This window comes from Sciurus carolinensis, unplaced genomic scaffold, assembly GCF_902686445.1.
Source record: "Sciurus carolinensis unplaced genomic scaffold, mSciCar1.2, whole genome shotgun sequence".
Taxonomy (NCBI): domain Eukaryota; kingdom Metazoa; phylum Chordata; class Mammalia; order Rodentia; family Sciuridae; genus Sciurus; species Sciurus carolinensis.
Genome location: NW_025920219.1, coordinates 328,404 through 352,520, shown reverse-complemented (window position 1 = coordinate 352,520; position 24,117 = coordinate 328,404). Strand labels below are relative to the sequence as shown.

Below are 24,117 nucleotides of genomic sequence, written 5' to 3'. Positions count from 1 at the left end.
AGGAAAGCATCTTATGCAACCATTAGTGTGAGTGTACTATATTTGGTCCATAGGGGTGCCTTGGCCCCCAGATGAGTGGCAGAAGAATGAATAAAACACATTTTTCTCACATTTATTGAGTTTCATGGCTCCTGGTAGTTCAGTGGAATTAGAACATAGAACATAACTCTGGGCATATGTTATCTGTTCCCTGGGCCTCAGTTTTCTCATCTGGGAATGACAACATGATTTTAGGTTTTTTACCTCTACAACCTGTTTCTTTGTCTTAGGGGTGAATAAATTGTTAGGAGGAAGAAAAACAAAACTACTTCTTGAAGGAATTGGAGAACTCATGCTTGTTTGGATCTTAGTTTCAGGGAAGTTAGTGAGTCAGAGTTGAGAATCCAGAGACACTGATTTGTCTTTTATATCCATTGTATGATTGCAGTGGATATCTGTTATCCAGACTTTGCTATGCTTGTTTCATATAGTTCATCCTTTCTTTCATTATCTTTCTTTCCTTCCTTCCGTCCTTCCTTCCTTCCTTTCCTTCTGCCTGCCTGCTTTCTCCTCCTCCTCCTCCTCCTCTGCCTCTTTCTCCCCTCTTCCTTCTTTGTGTGTGGTGGGGAAGTGGGGTACTGGGGTTAAAACTAGGGATACCCTACTGATCCACTTTCCCTTTTTATTTTTTATTTTGAGATAGGGCCTCACAAATTTTCCGAGGCTGGCCCCAGACTTGCAATCCTCCTCGCCTTCCAACTCACTGAGATTACAGGTGTGCGCCCCCACCACCAACTACTGTCCTCTTTCTTTAGTGCCTTAGGTGGGTGTGAAAATAGGGATGTGAGCAAATGCATGTCACTCAGAACACGAGAATTCCTTCATTGCTAAATTTCATGCCAGGTGGGCTTTTCTAATTCATGCTCCTCTTTTTAGGGAACAACTTTTTTGTCCACCCAGTCAGAAGTCTAACTGGATTCCTCAGTCTCTCTAACCACCCATCTGCCCTCTCAATACATGCAGCTCAGTTTTAGCATCTTCACGTTTCTCAAATGTATCTGTTGGCATCACCACTGAGCTCACTCCTCTAATTGTTTCACTGTGTCTTTGTTATAGTATTGCATGAGCTCCTTTGCTGATCTACAGGAATCCTCTGTGCCAGATATTCTGCCTACAAAGTCAGATTCCAGGAATGCAAATCTCATGGAACTGCATTGCTTTCCTCTCAGACTTCCTGCTCCATGCTTGTGATACTTACTAGAACCCTGCTGTGTTTCCTCTTAAGATCTGACAGAATCGCAGCTTTGTCATATCCTTACAAGATCCTAAATGTCTGGAGTATCTCACCTCATCCTCCACCAAGACCTGATGCTTCTTTGTGTTTAGGCTCCCCAGTGGACTTCTCTATTCTTCTGTCAATCCAGGTTCTTTGCTCATGTTCTTCGTTCATGTTCTTCTCTCTGCCTGAGCATAAAGCCCTCCATTCTGAATTAATTTTACTCATTTTTTGAATCTCAGTGCAAGCACTCGTTCTTCATGAAAATCATCCCTGCATGTCTGCTCATTCTCAGTAAATGTGTTGCTTTCTGTTAAATGCTCTCATTGTAGCATCTCTTTCTCTGTACAGACCAACCTGGATTCAGTTCTTGACTCAACCATGACACAGAGATGTTACAGGAATCAAGTGCAACAACAGAGAAAATATCTGGTTCATTTTCACCTTCGGTGGATCTGCACCTCTAGTGTATGGAGAGTGTGGTTTGAAACACACACACAAACACAGCTAGACACATGGTTTCTTAACTATGCTTTTACAGTTTATTAATCCTTATAAAAAATTCACAGTGTGACTGCAGATAACGTCACTGCAGACTCTTTACTCCTGAATCCAATCTCCAGGTCACTTTTTGCCAAAACCAACACTGGCCTTTGAAGTTCCTCAGACTTTCGGCATTCTGTCCTTGTGTTCCTTTCTCTGTTTCCTTGAGGTCTTTTTCTTCTCATTCAAGCCATGTTCTGCAAACCTGTGTTTGGGTTCATTTCATTTATAAAATCTGAAGAATCTAAATCATGTCACAGTCAGTTGTCTTGCCACCACCAGAATAGTTTCTAAACCCAAATACAGAAATGATATCTGGTGTTATCTTAAACATTTTGGCTAATTTTTCCTGCATTTCTGTCTTAGGTTCTGTTACTTTTCCAGGGCGAAGGACATTAGTTTCCTCTGGAGTATCAGTTGGTTGAGAACTTCCTTGGTCCAGATAGTTACAGTGTTGTTTACGATGATGACAGTTTTCATCAGATTTTTTCTGCTGTGACTAATAGACCCAACAAGAACAATGTTAGAGGAAGAAAAGTTTACTTGGTGGTTCATGTTTTCAGAGGTCTCAGTCCATAAACATCTACCTCATTCCTCAGGGCTCAAGGTGAGGCTGAACATCATGGCAAAAGAGTGTGGTGGAGACAAGTGACTCAGGATATCACATCAGGAGGTGAGAAAGAGACTAGAGCCATCAAATACAAAATATATACCCCCAAAGCATGCCCCCGGGGACCCACCTCCTCAGCCACACAATTTACCATCAGTTATGACTCCTTTAATCCCCATCAAGGGATTAATCCACTGATTGAATTATAGTTGTCATAACCCAATCATTTCACCACTGGATGTTCTTGGATTGTCTCATACCTGAGTTTTTGGCAGACACCTTACATCCAAACCATAGCGATGGAATGATGGAATGATCCTCAGGTAGCCAGGGAAGATCAGCCACCATCAAGAACAGTTTGTTTTTTAAACCCAATCTCGATCACTTGGACTTGGAGGGACAGAGAAAGGCATTTTAAAGTGCATACTCTTGATTCTTCTACCTGTATTTCTTCCTTTAGAACAATGATGAGAAGCACAGATGCATCATTACCCAGGTTCAAGCCCAGGCTGCACTACTGTATGATTGCACATTGCTTCTTTGTTATGACTCCTAAAAATAAAGACGATAATAGAAGTGAGCTCATGGACTTGTGATAAGGATGAAATCTATACCTTAGAATGGTGTCCAAATATACTAAGCAGCATAGGAGTCCTAACTTGAGAATAGATCAGCTGTTACCTCTCTTGAAAACTCAGTTATACAAATAAGCTTTACCTCTCTCGAAAATTCAACGTGGCTCTGTTTTCATAAAACAATGACGGTGCTCTCAGAATTCTGTCAGGGCACCAGGAAATGAGTGAAAAAGAAAGCAAACCAGTCTGGAAGTCATCCTTTTACATTATTTATGTATCATGTACATGAAAGTTAGGCAAGAGTGGAGAAACTCATTTGTTTGCTTGCCTGTTGTGCCTCAGATTTTAGGGCCACAAGTAGGATGAAACTAATGTATGACACCAAGGAACATCTTTTCATTCAATATCTGTTTTCTAAAACACACTGTATTTTTTTTTCAGATGTTCACAGACATATAAATGAAGTGTTCAGAACATATATGCTAAGAAAGGGATGCTTAGGAGAAGAAGAGGAGAGAAAAAAACTATTCTTATTAATTATAATTTCATTCTGAAAACCCTGTGGGCTATTAAAAATTTGACTTGTTCTTGTTGTACAAGTGGGCATTATATTTTAATATCTTTTATCTTCTCCTTAAGGAAGGAGTTACAATTTGGATATGAGGTGTCCCTGCCCAAACTCAGGAGTTAATGTAGGAATGTTTAGAGATGAAATAATTAGATTCTGAGAATGATAACCGAATCAGTTCATGTATCCACTTGCTGGGTAATAATTAGAATGATTACTGAGTGGTAACTTTAGGCATGTGGGTGTGCACTTTGGGTTTTTATTTTGTCTCCAGCCTCTCTCTCTCTCTGCTTCTTTGCTTCCTGGCTATGGTGAGCTGAGAAGCTTTGTTTGCTTTCTCCACACCCTTCCAACTGTGATGTTCTGCCTCACCTGGTACCCAGAACAATGAAGGTGGCTCACCATGGATTGAGACCTCTGAAACTAGGAGCCTAAAATTACACTTTTCCTCTTCTGAGTTGTTCTTGTCCAGATATCTTGATCACAGTGGTGAAAAACTGTCTAGTCCAGAATGTATTGTCCTTTTCCCATTAAATCTAACTATATTCCCTGAGACGCTTTTTAGTGTTGATTCACAGTAAAATCTAATAATTGGTTTTAATATTCCCCAACAGAAACAGAACTTTGGATACACTGTTTTAGAAAAAAGAGACAAACATATCCAGTTCTCTCAAACATCTTTCTGGAATAAACTTCCCTTTCTCCTTTACAGACCAGCTCCTATACTTGAGTATTTAAATCAGATGTAATCTCTTTTTACCTTCTCTAATCCCTCCCTCAAGGGTGAGTTCCACATGGTTTGTTACACTCATTGGACAAGGTACCATCAACTTGTTGCCTATGTGATTAGTTTTCCACTGCCATTTGTTACTTATGGAATGATGGCAGATTAGTAGTTGAGAAAATCTCTCTCTCCAGAGTAGGCTGCTTATGGCTCTCCCAGGGGAATCTCCAGAGAATGCTTGACATTTAAAAATTCACTTCTAGGGCTTGGGGATATAGCTCAGTTGGTTGAGTACTTTCCTCGCAAGCACAAGGCCCTGGGTTCAAATCCCCAGTATCGCCGAAAAAAAAAAAAATTCACTTCTACTCACAAGTCTTCCAAAACCTCCTTCACTCTCTACCTGAGTTAGCTAGCCCCTTTCTGGAGTTTGCATTGCAATTTTCCTATCTCTCTCAGAGCTATTACCATCCTGGTGTCTAGTAATCTACTTGCAAGTCCCCCCAACACAAGTCTTGTGGCAATTATTTTTTTCTCAACCATCTCTAAATCCATGGCTCTTAGCAAAAGGCTTGATATATAGTTGGTGGTATATACAATTAACATATATGTTAGTATACTAATTTACAGAAATAAATATGAAAGAATAAAAAAGGAGGGAAGCTAAACTATAAGAAATGAAAACAAAAACCAAACTGGTGGCCACAGTCCACTGGAAATCCCATTCCTCCATGGTCCCACACCTGAAATATTCTGAGATGCCATCTTCTCCTGACCCCTGGCAGGGATGGAGGTAAAACTCATGTGTTTGGATTTTTGTATTGCTTTTAACATGCACTGTTTCTGACTCTGAGTCCTGGAAAGCATATGCATGCCCTCAGAAGGAATATTCAGCTCTCATCTACAAATGGTTCTCCACCCTCATACAGATCGGTCCCATTGGTAATTTAAAAGATTAATGCACAGCAAAATCTGACCTACGCCATGTGGGAGATGAAAGATGTAATGGGAGACTTTATTTCTCAATGGAAAGCAGAGTGTTCCAATGAGAACTGCTTTTTCCATTCAGAGGTCCTTTGCAGCCTGATATCCTTAATGTGAAGCAAACATATTAGTAATGGCTGTGTTCAAAAGACACCTATTTATTAAAGTGTCTATGAGCTCCAAATGCAATTTTATATTCAACTTAACCTCTATATACGATTAACCCTTAATGATACAAGTGACTCATTGCACACCTTAGCTTCCATAACTCAGTTTGACCAAAAAATGGTATCTTTGATGGTGAAATTATTGTAAGAATTATATTTTGCTTATGAGTTAAAAAAGGATAGTTTATTATATATCTTTGATTTACATCACATTTAAATATGTATGATTCCAGTTTAATCTAAAACTTCATGCCTTTCTTTCTCAAAGACTTTGTTACAGTTATTTTCCTTCCATTATTTGCTAAAGATATATTTTAAAATGTACCCTTAAGGTTAGAAGATTGTCAGGAATATCAAGGCTTTGTTAGAATTATTTACTCTAAAAATAATTTTAATACTTTAAAATAAACATTTCTCAGAAATATTTTCATCAAAGGACAGCTAAAAATAACTATGTATAATTTCCTGCATTAGCATGTTCAGTAAAACTGCAGAAGCTATGGATACTGATAATATAATCATTAATTGTAATAAATGTGAAACTAAGTTGTATATAAAGATAATTTCTCCTAATATTTTATTCACATAAAAACTCCAAATAAAATGATGATTGAAGGGATTTTTGCATTAAATGACTAAGTAGGAGAGATGTACAATTAAGTATATTTTTAATATCTGGAGGTTTCAAAGGATGATGTGCCTGAAGAAATCAACAAAATACCACTTATTAGTTTAGGAGTCCAGAGATAGAAATTTTCCAAGTGCCTGATTTTGTGATATCAAAGTTCTCTACCACGTGCAGATGCTCTGTGCATTCAGAATCAGGGGAGCTGTTAAATTTGGGAACACAAGGCAATAACCCATAGCTTTGATAATACTAACATAAGTGCAGAAGAATCAAATGTTTTGCTGCAAATATGCTCATCTGTTTTTCTATTATGGTTGTACATTCTAGGAATTCATTTCTTAAGGAATGTGTTGGTTGCTATACAATTAGACTCCAAGAAATATGTTTTATTAAATGTTTTAATAGGAGATAGTGTGTGCATTTGTACTTGATTTTTCTGAAGAAGTTTTGGAACACTCTAAACATTCCCTCTGTCTTTCACCTTCTTAGTGTCTCTCAACAGTGCCCAAGCCATCAACAATTCATGGGTCTATTATAGGCAACACACCATCTGGGTTGTTTCTTCAGAAATGTGTGGTAAAGACATTATTAGTCTATAATTTTTATAAGAATATTTTCATTAGATTTTCAGTGAACCTTACAAATAGTAAGTCTTTTTTTAAAAGTTTAGAACTTGAATAAAGAGAAAGACCAGGCTTTAAATCACCCACTGCAAGTCAGAGTCTTCATATTCATATGAACATATATACTGTGGTATAATGAGATAGTTGGAATTTCTCTTTTGCCAATAGGAATTTTTGATTTTGAGAAGACTAAATGACTTCCCAAAGGGATTTAAGTAAGTGAAACAGTTAGTAAGTGACAGATTGGCCATTCAAACTCATATCCAGTTTTTTTCCAAAATGCATACATTTCTGCTATAATCCAACCACCTCCCACAAACAAAATTTTTAAACAGTTGCTTATCTTGTAGATTTTGGTTTCTTTTATTGTCAACTAAAAAATTTCTGTAAAAGAAACTCTGTGTTTGTGCTTTAGGAAAATCCACATGTTTTGACCACCTATATTTGTATTCGACTTGGTTCACCTAGACCATTCACAACCTCTGTGACTTTTCCACATATCATCATTCTGTGCATTATTCAGGGAAGATATTAGTAAGTCCATGCCACAGATGATTTTTCTGCCTCCTTTTTTTTCTGGAATGGCTCATTGAAGGTAGTATTTGATAAACATGAAGGCTCTACTGCTGTTTGGGAGGCTTTGAAAGTCAGACCTGCAGGATGCTTGGCCTCTCGATTCAGACTTAAAACAAGGATAGATATCATAGCACCTCATTTTGATACATGAACAAGTACTGGGGGTTAAAGTTTAACTTGTAATAGGACCAGTTTTGTTATTGTTAACTCTGTTTCACATAATCATTTGACCCTTATGAGAGAAAGTCACTCCTACAGCCCATCAACAGGATCCGGAACATTTTGTGAAAGATCCCTTCATCTTGTATCAGCAGGTCTTAGGGATTTTCCATCTGCTGTATAAGTAAAGTGTGAACATTCCTTTGCTTCAGGTAATGAGAAAAGATGTCATAAGTGATATAGCATCTCAAAAGTTGACTTCACCTTCATTTGTGCTTTCCTTTCTAGAATAGACTAGCTCATTTTCCTAGTTTATACTAATATCATTAAACACTGTAATTGCAAACCAAGTGACTTCTGGCAGTCACTAATTTCTTACATCAGTTACACATAAAGAGAACAGATGGAAACAGTTGCAACACTCAGAGGCTCCCATATTTTTCTCTGTTAGGAGGCATAAGCACCCACGGAATTTATGATTCCTGATTTTACTACCTCCTGGATCTTACCCAAAGACATATCTATAGGGCTATGGCAGGCTCAGAAGCATCTTTCATTTGCAGATGAGATTTCTCCAGGTGGAGTAGGGTCAGGACCTTAAGCCAGACTGGCTCAGGGGGACATGTTGCTGGTTATGGTGTGGTGAATACCTTGCTTTTATTCTTCTGATCTCCTGTAGTTCTGGCTGTCTTTTCATACCTTGTTCCAGGTAGTCTATTCACATGCCCTGCACCTTTTGAATAGTTTTGCTTAGAAAGAAGGAAATCATTTAGCCAACACATTCCCCTAAAGAGTGAGAAGGGCATAGAATGTTTTGAAGAGATATTTTGGTATTGTAAAAGTATTGAGGAGCATCAAAATGTCAACTAGCATCTCCTTTGTTGCAGACTTAGGAACAAAGTGCCAGATATTTGTTCACAAAGAATGAGATGGTCTATACCTCCTCAGTGGCCATCGCTAAGAATACATGAGTCAATTTTTAAAATTGTAATACTGAAGCCCATGAGACTTGTTTCTGCCCAGAGATCTTAACTAGAAGAGGTGGTAGGATTCCTATCTGCTCCTTCATATGATAAGGAGTAAATTGTCAGTCACTATATAAAATATGTTTGGCTCTTTGTTAGAACTGAAGCAGACCTTAAGAACCCTGCTAAGACCTTGTTTGGTTCAGTTTGGTTTATTTTGCTTTCTAAAAATCATAAAATAATTCTCTAATGACATAGCAAACTCTTGGCAGGGCTTGAACCAGTCCAACTATTCCTGGCTCCCATCCTAGAATCCACATTTTTTTTTTCACACCTCATCTTAATGATAATTTTCTTGGCGAAAGCTTTTCCATGGTCCATTTGACTCAGTCAAGTTTCATTATTATATGCTCTCATAGAATGGCATTCTTTTTTTTTTTTTGGCGGTGCTGGGGTTCAAACCCAAGGCCCTGTGCTTGCAAGGCAAGCACTTTACCAATTGAGCTATCTCCCCAGCCCTAGAATGGCATTCTTTTCCTCTACAGCACTTTTTATCATCTTTTCATTATTCATTTATTTGGGGATTACTTGATCAATACTTGCTTCCCTCACTTGACTTTAAATGTCAAAGAATTCTGGAAATTTGTCTTTGCAATTTAATGACTTGTACTACCAAATTAAAAATGAGTTACTCAGTAATATTTATTAAGTAAAATATGAATGAACATGTGTTTTTAAACTTATTTGAACTTTGATTTGCCCATTGGTAAAATGGTATATCCCTGTGTATCCACCAGTATAATTCAAATGGAGTGCTCCCAGGGATAGAGCAGATACTCAGTGTAGGTCTTACAATGCTCTGGTACATGCCCACTAGGATACCTCTCTGGAAATTTTCTCTTTCAATAATTGCATAGTTACAATGGGTATAAAGGCCAGTGGAGAATACAGACTATAAATACACAGTTAGTACTAAGTAGTGTTCTGTTGTGTGTGTGTGGTTCAAAATATGTAGCTTCCTTGTCTTTTTAAAAATTTTGAATAAATGACTAAGATACTGGGAAACATGGTGCAACAAACTGTTTATTACTCTTTCCTGAAGAAATGAAGTAAATAAATTTGGGGAAGGATTTTCCTGACTTGGAGTGACGAACTGGAAAAAAAATAATGCTCCCCTTCACGGCTCCTAATGTCAAAGTCTTACATATTGTTGCCACCTTCTCCTATCTGTAACTGCATACATCAGATCAGTTTACAAGAGAGGATTTCATTATTAACTTCGACTGTATATTACAGGGAGAATTTTAGTCTGTGTATCTATTCTTCATTGTGAAAATCGAGCTATTAACTTGTATTTTTAATAAAGTAAATATATGATCTGATCTCTCATGCCTTTAGGCCTTCAGAAACCATGCTTTCTAACTTTTTAATCCTCTTTTGATAATAACATTTCATGTCATACAAATAAACACCAATATTGAGTTATTTCTGCTGGATGCGGTGGCACATGCCCGTAATCCTAGCACTCAGGACACTGAGGCAGGAGGATCTCAAGTTCAAGGCCAGCCTCAGCAATTTAGTGAAACCCTGTTTCAAAATACAAACAAGAAAGGACTAGGGATTTTGCTCAGTGGTAAAGGCCCTTGGGTTCAATCTCCAGTACCCCAAAAACTGCAAATAACCAAAAAAAAAAAAGAGTTATTTCCACAATGTGCAAAAATCATTTTAGGAAAAAAAATGCATGCAGATAATCTTTATTTTAGTAGTCTTGTGAACCACTCAAATATCTTTTTTTTTCTTCATGAAAAATTTCAGCAAGTTATCACTCAGACAACTATGGGATTGGTGAAATTCAAGAGCAAAGATATGGACACTCATTATGGGAAAGCAACTTTAAAAACAACAAAATATTTGATATTATCCTTTGGTTCAAATATGGTTAAGAATGACATGCTTAAATAGTTTAGTGTTGAAATAATTTTGAAAAGGGAAGAAAATATTGAATCATCTAACCAACACACAAGTTTAGACCTACCCACTTTTTATGTGGTGTATTTATTTATCTGAAGAAAAGCTTTGTTAATCTTTTAAAAATTTTTTAAAATTTTATTTATTCTAATTAGTTGTACATGACAGTGGAATGCATTTATATATTTTGGTGGAAAACAAATAGAGTGTAATCTCTCATTTTTCTGATTATACATGTTGCAGGATCACATTGGTCATGCAGTTATACATGTCCATGAGGTAATAATGTCTGTTTAACTGTACTATCATTCCTTCTCCCATACCCCTTTCCTCCCTTCACTCCCCTCCGTAATATAAAGAAACTCTTCCTTTTCCCCTCCATTGTGAATTAGCTTCCGCATATCAGAGAAAACATTCAGCGTTTGGCCTTAGACTTTTTGGGTTTGGCTTATTTCATTTAGCATCATATTCTCTAACTCCATTCATTTACCAGCAAATGCCAGAATTTCATTCTTCTTTATAGCTTAGTCAACTTTGTTAGTCTTATGATGTGCATCAATAGGGCTAGAGGAACTTGAAGCCTGCAGAGGGTATTTACTCTGAAATACAATCAGTAGCTTTAACCCACTTTTCCTTGTATAGGAAGCTATTACCTACGTAATAGCTTGTATTACCTACATTTCTAGTCAATTTAGTGAGGGTAAAAACCTTCTTTTGTTAAGATTAAATCTATGAAAATTAGAACAAACAAATCCACTTTAATCCTGCAGGGCCATGAGACATCATCTACTTAACAAATACATTACTTCACACCCCCAAATTAGGTTAAATTATGACATGAGCAAATAGAAATTTGGATTTGTGAAAAAATAAAGTCATAAAGATGCACTTAATTTTGTGAACTTCAGGGCAGTTTGAGTAGGTTCCTGGTTACCTCCACATGGAATGGGGCATCCCTTAACCACATGGAACTTTAAATTACAGTTAATGAAGGGAGGGGGGTGGGGAGGGGAATAGGAAGGACAGTAGAACAGCAGAATTAATTGGACATAACTTTCCTATCCTTGTATTTGAACATATGACCAGGGTAAATCTTCATCATGCACAATCCCAAGAATAGGATCCTAATTAGAAGAAGTTATACTTCATGTACATTACTGGAAGAATTCATGCATGTGCAATATGCCAAAATACATTCTACTGTCATGTATATCTAGAAAGAACAAAAAAAGAAAAAAGAAAAAAAATCACTGCTAAGAGTTAAGGCATGTGAAAGAAGAGCATCTCTGTTAAAGTCCCACCTTCATCTGTAGAGCTTCAAAACTAATTCTAAGGTGCCTGGGAAAATATTCATGTGTGAGAAAGCAGGTATGGGACTGCACCTGTGACAATATGGAGACAGTGGGAAATAAGTTTGCAAAGACCATATGCAAGCAGGCTACAAGACTAAATTCTATCTCAGAAGCATGAGTTGCACTCGATCAGCAAGAATATTTATTTTGATGAATAGTAAGCCAGGTATCTTGGATATAAAATGTGTGTTAGTCTATAGCAGTGAGTCCAGGTAAAGATTTAATTTGATATCTGCTCATAGGGTAAAGAACTGTGAACTTTTCAGTCTTATCTGAGTTCTCCAAAGAAATAGAACCAACAGGATCTCTCTCTCTCTCTCTCTCTCTCTCTCTCTCTCTCTCTCTCTCTCTCTCTCTCTCTCTTTCTATGTTTCTACTTCTCTTTATATACACATCTCAATTTGTTTTAAGAAATTACCTCAAAGAATTGAGTAGACTTGTGAGGTCCAAAATCAAATTGTGTAGAAGAGCAAGCTGGAGACTGAGACAAGAGTTGGGGTTTGCATCCAAGGAAAGCCAACTGGCAGAATTCCTTGCTGTCTGGTGAAGGTAAGTCTATGTTCTGTTAAGACCATCCACTGATTGAAAAATGCCCACCCACATGGTGGAGAGCAATGTGCTTTAATAAAAGTCTGGTGATTTAAATGTTATTTTAATCCAAAATTGTTCTTATAGAAACCTCCAGGACAATGTTTGATCAAATATATGGACACCATGACACACTCAAGTAAACACATAAAATTAACCATTACACCTAAATCTTTTCCTATGAAATTAGGATGATTCCTATGAGAAAGGAAGGTAAGGGTAATAGTGGTCACCATATAAAATATGTCTCTTTTTAAATTAAAATGGGGTCACTTTAGAGACCATTCAGTTGTTTTCCAGGAAAAAAGAAAAATGCTAATCTCAACCTCTTCAATTACATCATTTGCGACTGTTAAAAATATAATCTTTTTATTTTTTTTTTATTAGCTGAGCCCAAAATTAACTCAGAAACTTAAGCTAGTGAGAGAAACATTTGTGTTTCTAGAGAAAAAAAGAAGCAGAAAACATAAACTAATCACTGGAGAGGGCCATCCTGGATATTGATTATGGAGCCATCCAGGGCAAATAAAACCCTTGTACCAGGGAAGAGGAACTTGCAGGATCATGTAAGGGGAATCTTAGGTGAAATAATGTACTGGTGAAAGGACATTACCAGCCTCTACCCCCCACATCTTCACCTGATATTTCTCCAATGTCTGGGTTATAGAGGGTGCACTGTCGCCTAGAGAAGTCGCCATGCTGGACGAGTGGAGGGTCACATGCTGGAACTCACCACCTGGCAGGGAGGAACAGAGATAGCAGAAGACACTTGCTGATATGTCAGACCCCTTGCTCCCTCCGCCCACATGTCTTTAATTGGAGCCTCTGATGTTTGAATATAGTTAGCCCTTTAGGTCTCTCATGTGATCCTTAGGTTCCAAGGACATAAACGAATATGCTAGAGATGACACACTGAAACCATCCTAACAATCTGACAGGCAACCAATTTTAGTATCATTCAAGGGGAAAAAGGTGTCATAGCTTCACATGTTAAGTGTAGCTACAAAACAGCTTTGCTCCCTGGCATCATGTTATCAACATAATAATTGGAAAACTTTTTAAATTTCCTTCATTTTCCAGATGAAATTGTGAACTCAGGTGCTAAATGACTTATTGAGCTCTCTCAGGAAATAAGTGGAAAAGTGTAGATTGAGGCTGTACATAGGTTTCAACATCTTAGTGACTCGATCAGCTCACTGAAAATAAGCCAGAGTTATGAACAATTTTGAAAATATGATTTCGTTATTGTCAAAGGGATTACCTATCAGAAAAGAAATTTTTCTCCCACTGTTACCTTGTAAAGACTTCTGTACAAGTCTTTTGTACGTGATCATTTTACTTCCAGATGTCTCAGCCTTTTTAGGATTCCCTGATAAAATCATGAATGTTCATTGGGTGGGACAACACCAGTATTAATAGGGGGAAATAAAAAATATCACATGTTTTGTGTATCATCAGCATCCCTTTGTTTATGTGGAAGCTCCTCTCTCATTTTATTCATCAACGACCCATGCAATTAAAACCTGGGAAGATGGTTGTCAATGTATGTGGAACAGTTATGGAAATCAAGGCCAAAATATGCATTTAGAATCGATCTCCATATATCTGGAAAGAACAAATGTATCTTGGTACCACATCGGTTTTCAACCTACAACCACTACTTTGTGACTTATAGTGAACAAAGGAGATTTGATAATGCAAACAAGACTCTGAAACTTATAAACAGAGGGATGAGATTCCATATTGACTAAGAAGAGAATGGGTCCATTCTTTTGAGAGGGGTGGTTTATTTTAAAAATATATTAAATAGGTGGTACATATTTACATTAATTCAACCTTTTACAAATATGATTTTTAGGGTTGATGTTAGATTGATTTAGTTAGGATTCCTGGTTTGCTTGAGATACAGCTTCAGAAGCACTTTTCAGATAAATCTGTTCATAATGACAATAGTCATTAGGAATGTTCTGGCCTTCTCAATATTGGATAAGAAACAAATAAAAACAAAACAAAAGAAAATCAAACATGAGGAAGCTTTAGTGTTAGTTTTCAAAAGGGTACTTTACTGTGTTGTTACATTATGATGAGGGGAATAATGTTACTCCTTGGCTCTTCAGATTATAAAGTTAGAGGGCTTGCTTTTAATTTGAAAGATGAAATCCAATGGACTGTCTAATTACAATGGATTATCTCTTTTAATTGTGAAGGAGGACACATAAAGGATTATCCTCTTGCATTATCAAAGGGCCTTGGACTGATCATCTATTTAGCTAACATGTCTGGGTCTTGATCCTGTGGTCAGTGGGACTGAGCATCCCACTAGAGAGATATTATAATAGGCAGTTGACAGAAGAGGGATTCATTTTCTTTTCCAGGTATCAGTAACTTAACCTCCAACCATCTCTAAACCATTATTGGGAATATAAGTGTGTAGGGAATTAGGAAGCCCAGAAAAACACACCTTAAAGCACAGTTTTTGCCTTAGGCTCAGCATGTGTGGTAGAGAAACATGTAAACATTTCAACACAGATCTTCCTTGCTGATGTTGGTTTTATCTTGTGTAATTAATGGCTCATTATATTTTAGCAGCTTTTCTAGGCAAAGTTCATCAGATATATTTTCTCATTTAATTTCAAACCTCAGTCTACTACTGACTGACATTTTAGAGGTGAATAAAATGAGGCTGTGGGAAGCACAAGAAGAGACTGAGGTCTCTGCTTCCTGGATCAAGATGGGAGCACTCATCTTACACATGCTCCTGCCAACACCTGCCGGCCTCCCCAGAACTGAGTCAAAGCAGGCCTCATGCCTTTGAACCTCCAGAACTCTGAGCTAAATAAATCTTTTCTCTTGTGAATTAGTTACCTCAAGTATTTTGTTACAGTAACTCAAAGCTGAGTAATGCAGAATCCATGTATCCTTCCCTAAAATGCTCCCATGGTAATATCTCATATAACTTTAACACAATATCTAGACTATGAAATTGAAATTGGTATGATATTGTTAACTAAACTATGGACAGCATCCAGTCACTACTAATTTCTTATTAATTTTTAATGTATAATTATGAGTAAATCATATCATGGCATTAGAAATTTATATGGGAAATTAACCCAGTACCAAAGGAAAACTGCAGGTAATTTACAGATGAATTTCTGTATAAGAATACACCAAACACCAAGAATGAATTTTCACTATAAGCATAACTGCAGAGTCTTAAGAAAAGCAGGTTGTAACACTTTGTGAATAGCTGACATTAAATAAAAATAGTCACATCACGGATCCAATTTTCTCTTAAGAGTAAGTGTTCAGTACATTCTTTAATATCAAGTGGTCAGTGCCAAGCTCATTTTACTTCCAAGTCATAAAGTTCAGAAGAAAAATGTGAAAATCAATCAAAGTAAAAATATGTTGAAATAAAGATGTATAAACAGATATATATTTTTGGAGTTGATTCCCTGAGACATGCATAGGTGAACAGCAAATATTTGAGGGTCTTATGCACTATGGCTGAAGCCTCAGGATAAACCAGAAGGATAGACTTGCTAATTTCCCTATCTTCTTCAGTAGTCCCAACCAACAGGAATAACCAGCAAAAATAATTCCTGGAATAAAAAAAAAAAATAGAGCTACTCAATGAACCTAAAAAAGTCTACCTGTATTTTGTTATTTTTCAGAAAAATAACATTCAGACTAGAAGAGGAAAAAAAGAAGTGCATGCACATTGTGTATTATTTTCAGCACTGCTAAATAGTTACCCTAGGATTTCTGCTATACATGGGCAGATCCCTATTAGTCAGTAGTTTATGTTTTTTAGGAAACACTTTCAAATAAATTGACCCATAATGATAGCACTCAGAGGAAAATAGGTGGTTTACAAAGAACTTCCATCCATTGGGAATTTTTTGAGGGATTAAGTGGAAGTGTGGAAAGGTGAAGGTTCACTCTATGGTCATCAATAAGGCTTAACAAGCTATTGCCTCTTCATCTTTACAAGACAAAAAAGTCAAGAGGAATTGGAGAAGGGTGGTTCTCTGTGGAGAGTACAATCTATCAGGCACTGATTTTCAGTCTCAAGGTTTTTTCCTCAATATAACTGTTTTGTGTTTATGAAATCAACTTCTTTTCTTCATTTTTTTTTCTTCCTTCTTTCCTTTGACCTTGTCATTCCTCTCCTCAGATCAATGGCTTCACTTATTTCATCATAAAACCCCATTACATTAATGTGTTCCTCCATCCTCTTGATTATGGTGGTGACTCTGTAAGGACAGAGATCATATGGTGTGGTCTCAATATTTGGGAGAGTGCTCACCACACTGCTAATCTGTAGGAAAGCGACTGTCAAGTGAGCAGGTGCGACTAGAACAAAAACAAAGCAAGAATCTGTAAACATCATGAGTGTCACATGCCCTGCTGGAATCTGGATCTCAAGGAGAATAGTTCTTCCCTGAAGTGAGGTAGAGGGAAGGATGTGGGCTTCCCATCTGGGTAACTGTTATCTTACTTCAGGTCCTTTACATCTCCACCAGCAGTTCTTCTCTTTCACTTTGATACCAGTGAATTTCTTCTTCATATCTGGTATCATAAAGACCAACTTTCTTCCTTCCATGGAAAAATCTCATGGGAATACAGTTCAACATCCATTCATCTGAGAATGTGCTTCAACATAACATCTTACAATATGATGACCAGTGACCAATGCCGTGAGCTTTGGATTTTAGTCCTAATGGGTCACTTTACATTCTATGTGAATTTGGTCCAGTTCTCACAGGTAAAATGTATGCAGCAATGTGCTTATCATAGTATTATTGCAAACATTAAATAATATGATGCATAGGAATTGTTTAACTCAACCTGAAACATTATAACACATACTGTTTCTTCCAACTTTCTTTTTCTTTACTTTTCTAATCTTCTCTAATCAATTTCACTTTCTCTGAACTTTCTTCACATTTTTCTCTCAGTTCCCTTTTATCAAAAACTATGTATATGTCTGTAACTTGTTGCATAGAATGAATTTAAAATTAATATCTTTTAGTAGTACAATATCATATTTTGAAGGTGGTATATCATCAATGAAGAAAGTAGTTCTTAACTTGGAAGAAAGTATCTTCAAGAGCAACAGCCTAAATGGGAACCCTTCTTTGGGAGAATTAGTTTTGTCTTTGAGAACCACCTAATGCCATTTATAATATGTAAGAGTCCAGTGGTGGTTCTTATTCCTTGGCAACCCTTTGAAAATACTTGGAGAAATGTAAAAATAGTCTGATTCCTAGATCCCATCTCATACCAATTAATTGAACTCACTGGGTATTTGGGCCATAGCAAAGATTTCTAAAGTGACTTTTCAGTTGACTCTAGTAAGGTAAAAGATATATTTGCAATATTAATTAGAATTACCTGAGTGCCAAGATTCATGTGTTGGAGGCTTGATCCTTAATGTGGCACCAAGACAGGTGGTGGGACTTTAAGAGGTGGGGCCTCTTAAGAGAGTTTTAGGTCATTAGGGATCAGTTCTTGTTCCAGAACAAGCCTGATCCCTGAGTCACTCTCTGGTTTCCTGTCTGGTGATGTGATCTCTTCCTCTCACCTGTGCTCCTAATTGTGATCCTATCTGGCATAAAGCCTTCACCAGGGCCAATCTGATGCTGATATCATGCCCTAAAGTCTCCAGAACCCTGAGCTAAGTAAACTACTTTTCTGTATTAAGTTGCCTTATTCAGATACTTCGTTATAGTAACTTTAAAACTGACTAATACACTGAACTAATTATTGAGGTATTTACCGGGGGTATGTGATTTTTAAAGCATGTGAATTTCTGGTCACTAACAAAATTCACTAGATATGATTTTCTGAAAGGGTCAATATTTTTAATAAGCATCTCAGCTGATGCATATGTACCATGAAGTTTGCTGGCCAGTAATCAAAATTTCTGAAATTGCAACCTCTCTCAGATTTGTGATCTCCAACTTATTAATGTCTCTCTTATTACATTTTTGTTTCTATGACAGAATGCCATACACTGTGTAATAACTCCCAAAGCAGAGCAATTTATTTCTCATAGTTCTGGAGGCTAAGAAGTCCAAGGTCAAGGTGCAACATCTGCAAGGTTCTTCTTACTTTATCAGCACACAGGGAGGAATGCCATGTCCTCACGTGGCAAAAGGTAGAAAAGAGAGTTAGCAGAATGGGGTGTATGAAGCCCCTTTGGTAATAACTTAATCTCGTTCACAAGGAAGGAGTCTTCACACACTCTTAATGTCCTGAACCTTAACAGGATTGCACAAGCAACATCTGAATATGGGCAAAAGTCATTCAAACCATAGCAACACATTTGATGGGTTATTCATTTAATCTGTAGCTCCCTCTTAGTGCTGGACTCTGACTATCCTTTTCATTATAGAGGTCACAGAACAGCTTTTCAAGGGCAGTGAAATCCTCATCCACTCTGGTAGGAACCAACTTTCTTAACCTGACTATTTTGGATCTCATGGGAGACTCTGCAAATATCGGTCAAGTTCCTTAAAGCAGATATTTGTGACTTAATGTCTCCAGGAATCGGTTTTCTTATCAGTAAAGGACTGAGCCTCTGTAATTTGCAGGGAGATTGGAGGCAAATAAATGTTTGAGGTCCTGCCACAGAAAATCCTCAATGCATGTTAGCAACAGTCTCCTTTTATAGTGACTTCAGTTGTCCTTTAATTCCTGTAATTAAAAAGCATCAATAAGATTCACCAAAAAGAACAAGTTCTGCACTGTGAAAATAATTTAGTCACTTTATAAAACAGCTAAATCTTATGTATAAATATATACATATATGTATCTCACCATATGTTTAAAGATGTATGCATTTATAATTATATATATACATATATATACTTTGCTATATGCAGTTTATTCTTTAGTCATTTTACACATATCCCCATGAACTATAAGAAGAGTAGAGTTAGAAACACATGGACCTTAATTGGAAGTCTCCCATCACTGGGATATTTGAAAAGCCTAGATACAAAGATAGATGATCAGGTAGTTCTAAGCATGCAGTGACGAGATTATAAACTAGCTCAGATGTTACTGTGTTAGAATTCCCCCTGAATCATTCTGAAGTAGGAGAGCATGGAAATTTCACCTAACTTCCCTTCGGTTGCTTTCTTTTCTATAGACAGTATATTGCTTGATCTACATAAACATGTTGTGAGATTTAAATAATCTAACACGTGTAAAGCTCTTGGCTAATGTCTACTGACAACCTGGTAGGTGTTCGCTATTCTGCTATATTAGAAAAGCACTTAGCAAACTCCTTGGTATAAAGTAACAAATAGCATGTTACAGCTGAATTGTGCCTCTCTCAAATTCACATGTTGAAGTTCTAACCCTCAGTACCTCCGAAGGTGACTATTTAGAGGTTTATGAAGAGGTGATTAAGTTGAATTGGGGCCCTTTGGGTGAACCCTAATCCAATCTGACCGATGTCCTTATAAGAGGAAACCTATACACACAGGAGGCACCAGGAATAGGAGAACATAGAGGAAAGACCACCCAAAGACCCAGGAAGTAGGCTCCTGCTGCAATAATCCCACTGAGTGGAATCATCCAAGCTGGGGTGCTCCAGCTGGGAACAACTTTCAGTGATATCCATATGCCTCATTCTTGACATGCCAATTACTGGAAGCACATCAGCTCCTTCTACTATCTTAGCTATGAAAGTCAATCTCATGAGTTTGTGAAGTTCAGCTCTCATTTCCTTATGGGGTCTCTAATTTCAGTACTGGCGAACAACACTCTTCAAGAGAAGTTGTTCTCTTTCACTCTACCCCTTTTGTTTTGATTGAATATGTATAGAAACAGAGAATTTACTCCAAGTTCTAAAACTTTACAAAGATATCTCTGATGTTTTTCCCTTATTCTCTGGGATGTGCTCACCTATAAACTGGAGACTGGCATTGGTCTGAGACCAAAGGACCCGGTTAACCTAAGTTGTTCATAGGGTTCCTGCATCAACAGTGTAATTGCTTTTCACAATTTTAAGGACTATCATACAGTGCTTTCAGATTCAGGCCTGATACTCTGCCAGCAGGAAATCTTTATTAGCATTGTGTTATACTGGCCATAAATATGAGGATGAAGAACTTAAAGTTCTAAATCTCTAAGAATGGATACAACTTTCTTTTGTTATAGAACATTGCAATGTGTGAATTTCAAACACACTAGAGGGGCCAGAGAAGGCTTTGTAAAACATTTATTTTCTTATTGCCCTTAAAAGGAAGAGAAAATATTTTGACTTTAAATATGCACTGAAAAATTGAGTAAAAGTAAATATTTTCCCTATACACCGCTGTTTTGAAAAGTGCCCACAGATGTAATTAAGACCTGCTTGCGATGAAGAACACACATATTTTACTTGTGTATTTCCAAAGGATAGTATAAATTGGTACTTCTTTCCGAACAATTTAAAAGATACTCTATTATCATCCGGGATTGAGATGCATTTTTTTATTTACAAAAGGTGCCTGTCTCCCACTTCCTAGGAATATGTGTCTGATTTATGTGGGATAAACAACCCTGTTTGAAAATTATTGGCTGATTTAGATCACAATGACTTTAAGGCGATGATTCCTCTTGCAGACACCAGATATTTGCTTAAATGTATTCTATGAAGAAGATTCAGCTAAGCATGACTCTTATTAGATAGTTCTGGGAAAGTAATTGCTCGGGCACTCCTGTTCTCTGTTACCATAGTACCACATCTGATGACTCACCCGCGCTCTCCCTCCACAGAGACGCCAAGTTCCTCTGTGTTCTCCATCACCTGCAGCTTTCTGACGGAAATGGATACAGGGTGTCAATCTCAGACTTCTTATTTAGTTCTCGGTTGTAGTTGGACTCCCATTATCCACAGTGCTCAAATTCTGAACTCCATAATTGTTAAAAGAGGTTGAACAGACAGATGTGTTCCCCCAGAGAGCCTTTTAAACTTTCACTTCTCTCTCTTATTCTCTTTCTCTCTCCTGCTCTCACTTTTTAATGCATGCCCATAACATCCAGGTCACACTGACAGTGATTAGAAATCACAGTTAAACAGGGATGCATAATGTGGTAGAAAGAATATATGACTTGAACAAGGACTGTCCCAAGATCATGCTCTTTATTTGCTATTGAAACAAACTTCCCCTTTCTTCATTCTGTTTCCTGTCTTGGAAAATGGACAGAACAGTACCTCATCAGGAGCATGCGAGTGTCCAGTGAGTGCAGAGAGGACAAGAGCTCTCTGGGTATTTCATTCTCCCGGGGATTCTGCAATGTCAGAGCTGGAGGTAGATGAGAGGAGTCACACCTGAGGAGGCTGAGATGTTGCATGTCCAAGGCCCTTTGAGGGTCATAGTTGTGGAGCAGCAGTGAGGTGGCTGAAGGAGCTAAAGAACACACAGGGAAACAAGAAGTCAGCTAGAGGGGTCAGAGTAGATTTATTGTTCACGGTGACATTCCATGCGTGAGTCCTCTGGCAAGCGTGTGCCAATCTAATTCTCGCCAGAAGCCCAAAATTAAAACACTATCATTATTATTTTTTCTTTTACAGGGGAGGTAACTGATAATAAGTTGCTAAATACGTGACCAAGAGTCACATAGAAATAAAATGTGCCATGGATCTTAGAGCAAAACCCATAGGAGACAAATTTAGATCATGTGCTCTTAATAATTGTGCTAGTCTCTAAGTCACAGAACTAAGGCAGGTAAGAGGGTCAGATTCAGCAATGGGTGAAAAGGAAGCAAATAGAAAAGCAAAACATCTCTAATGATCTTACTTTTCCTTTCATTTGCTTAGCTTATTATTTACTCATTTATTTATTTTTGGTACAGAGGCACTTTACCACCAAATTGCATCCTCAGCCTTTTTCATTTATTTATTCTTTTTTTTTAAACATTTTTTAAATTATTTTTTTATTTTTACAGATTGCATTTTGATTCTTGAGAAAGGGACTCACTAAGTTGTTTAGGTCCTCCCTAAGTTACTGAGGCTGGCCTTGAATTTGCGATCCTCCTGCCTCAGCCTCCTGAGTGACTGGGATTACAGGCATGTGCCACCGCACTTGGTCTGCTTAGCTTATTTTAAAACTGTATAAAACTTATAGAAAAGTTTTAAGGCCATTGGATTTTTAAAATTTTGCTTGAAAAATTGTGTGAGTAAGTTGTGGATATGAGGCCCATCATTCTCCAAAACCTTTTGTACATGTCCTGCAATGGTACCCCTTCCTACACACAGGACGCACATCTAAATCCGAATGTTAACCACTTCACATGAATAGAGTCATTCCTCAGTGTGCATAGAGGATTGGTTCCAGTGCCACGATAGGTTCCAAATTCCAAAGATGCCTGAGTTCTCTATAAACCATGGTGTAGAATTTGCATCTAGCCTACACAAATCCTTTGCATCATCTCTAGATTACTTACAATACCGAAGCCAATATAAATGCTATGTACATAGGTGCATTATAGTTTGTTGTTTAGGAAATAAAAAGAAAAAAATCTGCATAGTTAGTACATACAATTTTATTTTTCAGAATATTTTTGATATTTTTCTTTTTTAAAATTGGTTCTTTTTAGTTATACATGAAAATAGAATTCATTTTGACATAATCATAAAAGGATGGAATATAATTTGTTCTAATTTAGTCCCCAGTACTTTTCCTTCCCCTCCCCATTTACCTCTCCCCATTCCCTTCCCTCTGCCCAACTGATCTTTTAGCTATTTACTTATAGTATTTTTTAAATTAGTGTCTTGATGTACATGATGGTGAGAGTCACTGTGGTATATTCATATATGTACATACTACAGTGATGCAGCCACATCAATGTTTACAGTAGCACAATTCACAATAGACAAGCTATGAACCTAACCTAGATGCCCTTTGACAGATCAATGGATAAAAGTATATGATATATATACAACAATGGAGTATTACTCTGCCATAAAGAAGAATGACTTTAAGGCATTGCCAGTAAATGGATGGAACTGGAAACTACCATGTTATGTAAAAGAAATCAATCGCAAAAAGCCAAAGGTAGAATGTTTTCTCTAATATGCAGAAGCTAATTCAGAATATTTTGGAAGTTGATTGAAACCTTGAATATAGAGTCTAGTGATACAGCCAGCCAACTACTATTGAATTTTCAGACTAAAGTTTTGCTAATAGATTCAAAAGTGCCCTTTATAGAAAAGAGAGCTAATCAGCCTAGAGTTTACTTTTCACATCTCCATCCTCTCCTTTAATCTAAAACTGTTCTTCAGTCTTACTGTGCCATTATGCAACTTTAATGATTTTAAAGATTACAAGCCAGTTATTTTGGAGAATGTCCCTTGCTTTGGGTTTATCAGATAACTTCCTATGATTTGGTTCAGGAATGCATACCCAGCAAGAGAACCACAAAGTTGGAGTTGCATTCTTCTCATTGATTCTTATCACATAATGCTCAGTTTTGATGTTCCCATTGCTGGTTGGTGTTTACTTGCATTACTAGGTAAAGACAATGTCCAGCAGATTTCTCCTTTGAAATACTTTGTTTTCCCTTTACAATTACGATTTTATAGAGTTGTTGAAATGAAGCACATAGTCCAGTTCTCATAAAATTTGCAACCCATTATTCAAATGCAAATATGCATTTATTATTTCCTATTTTATTGAATGGATTATAATTTCTTGGTATTATTACTATTTTGACCCCCATTACTCCCAGATTTAGTCAGCGGCAAGTCTTCAATGAAGCATCTGTGTCCGTCTGTAGCGCTCCATTGCCTGTTAGTTCCTACTTACTTCTGAACAAGGTGTTCCAGGTCAT

General features: G+C 37.2%; 1 pseudogene; it reads right to left on the bottom strand.

Annotated features, from left to right (window-relative positions):
• Positions 1-1,879: 1,879 nt before the first annotated feature.
• On the bottom strand, positions 1,880-24,117 carry LOC124975175 (40S ribosomal protein S24-like; annotated as a pseudogene).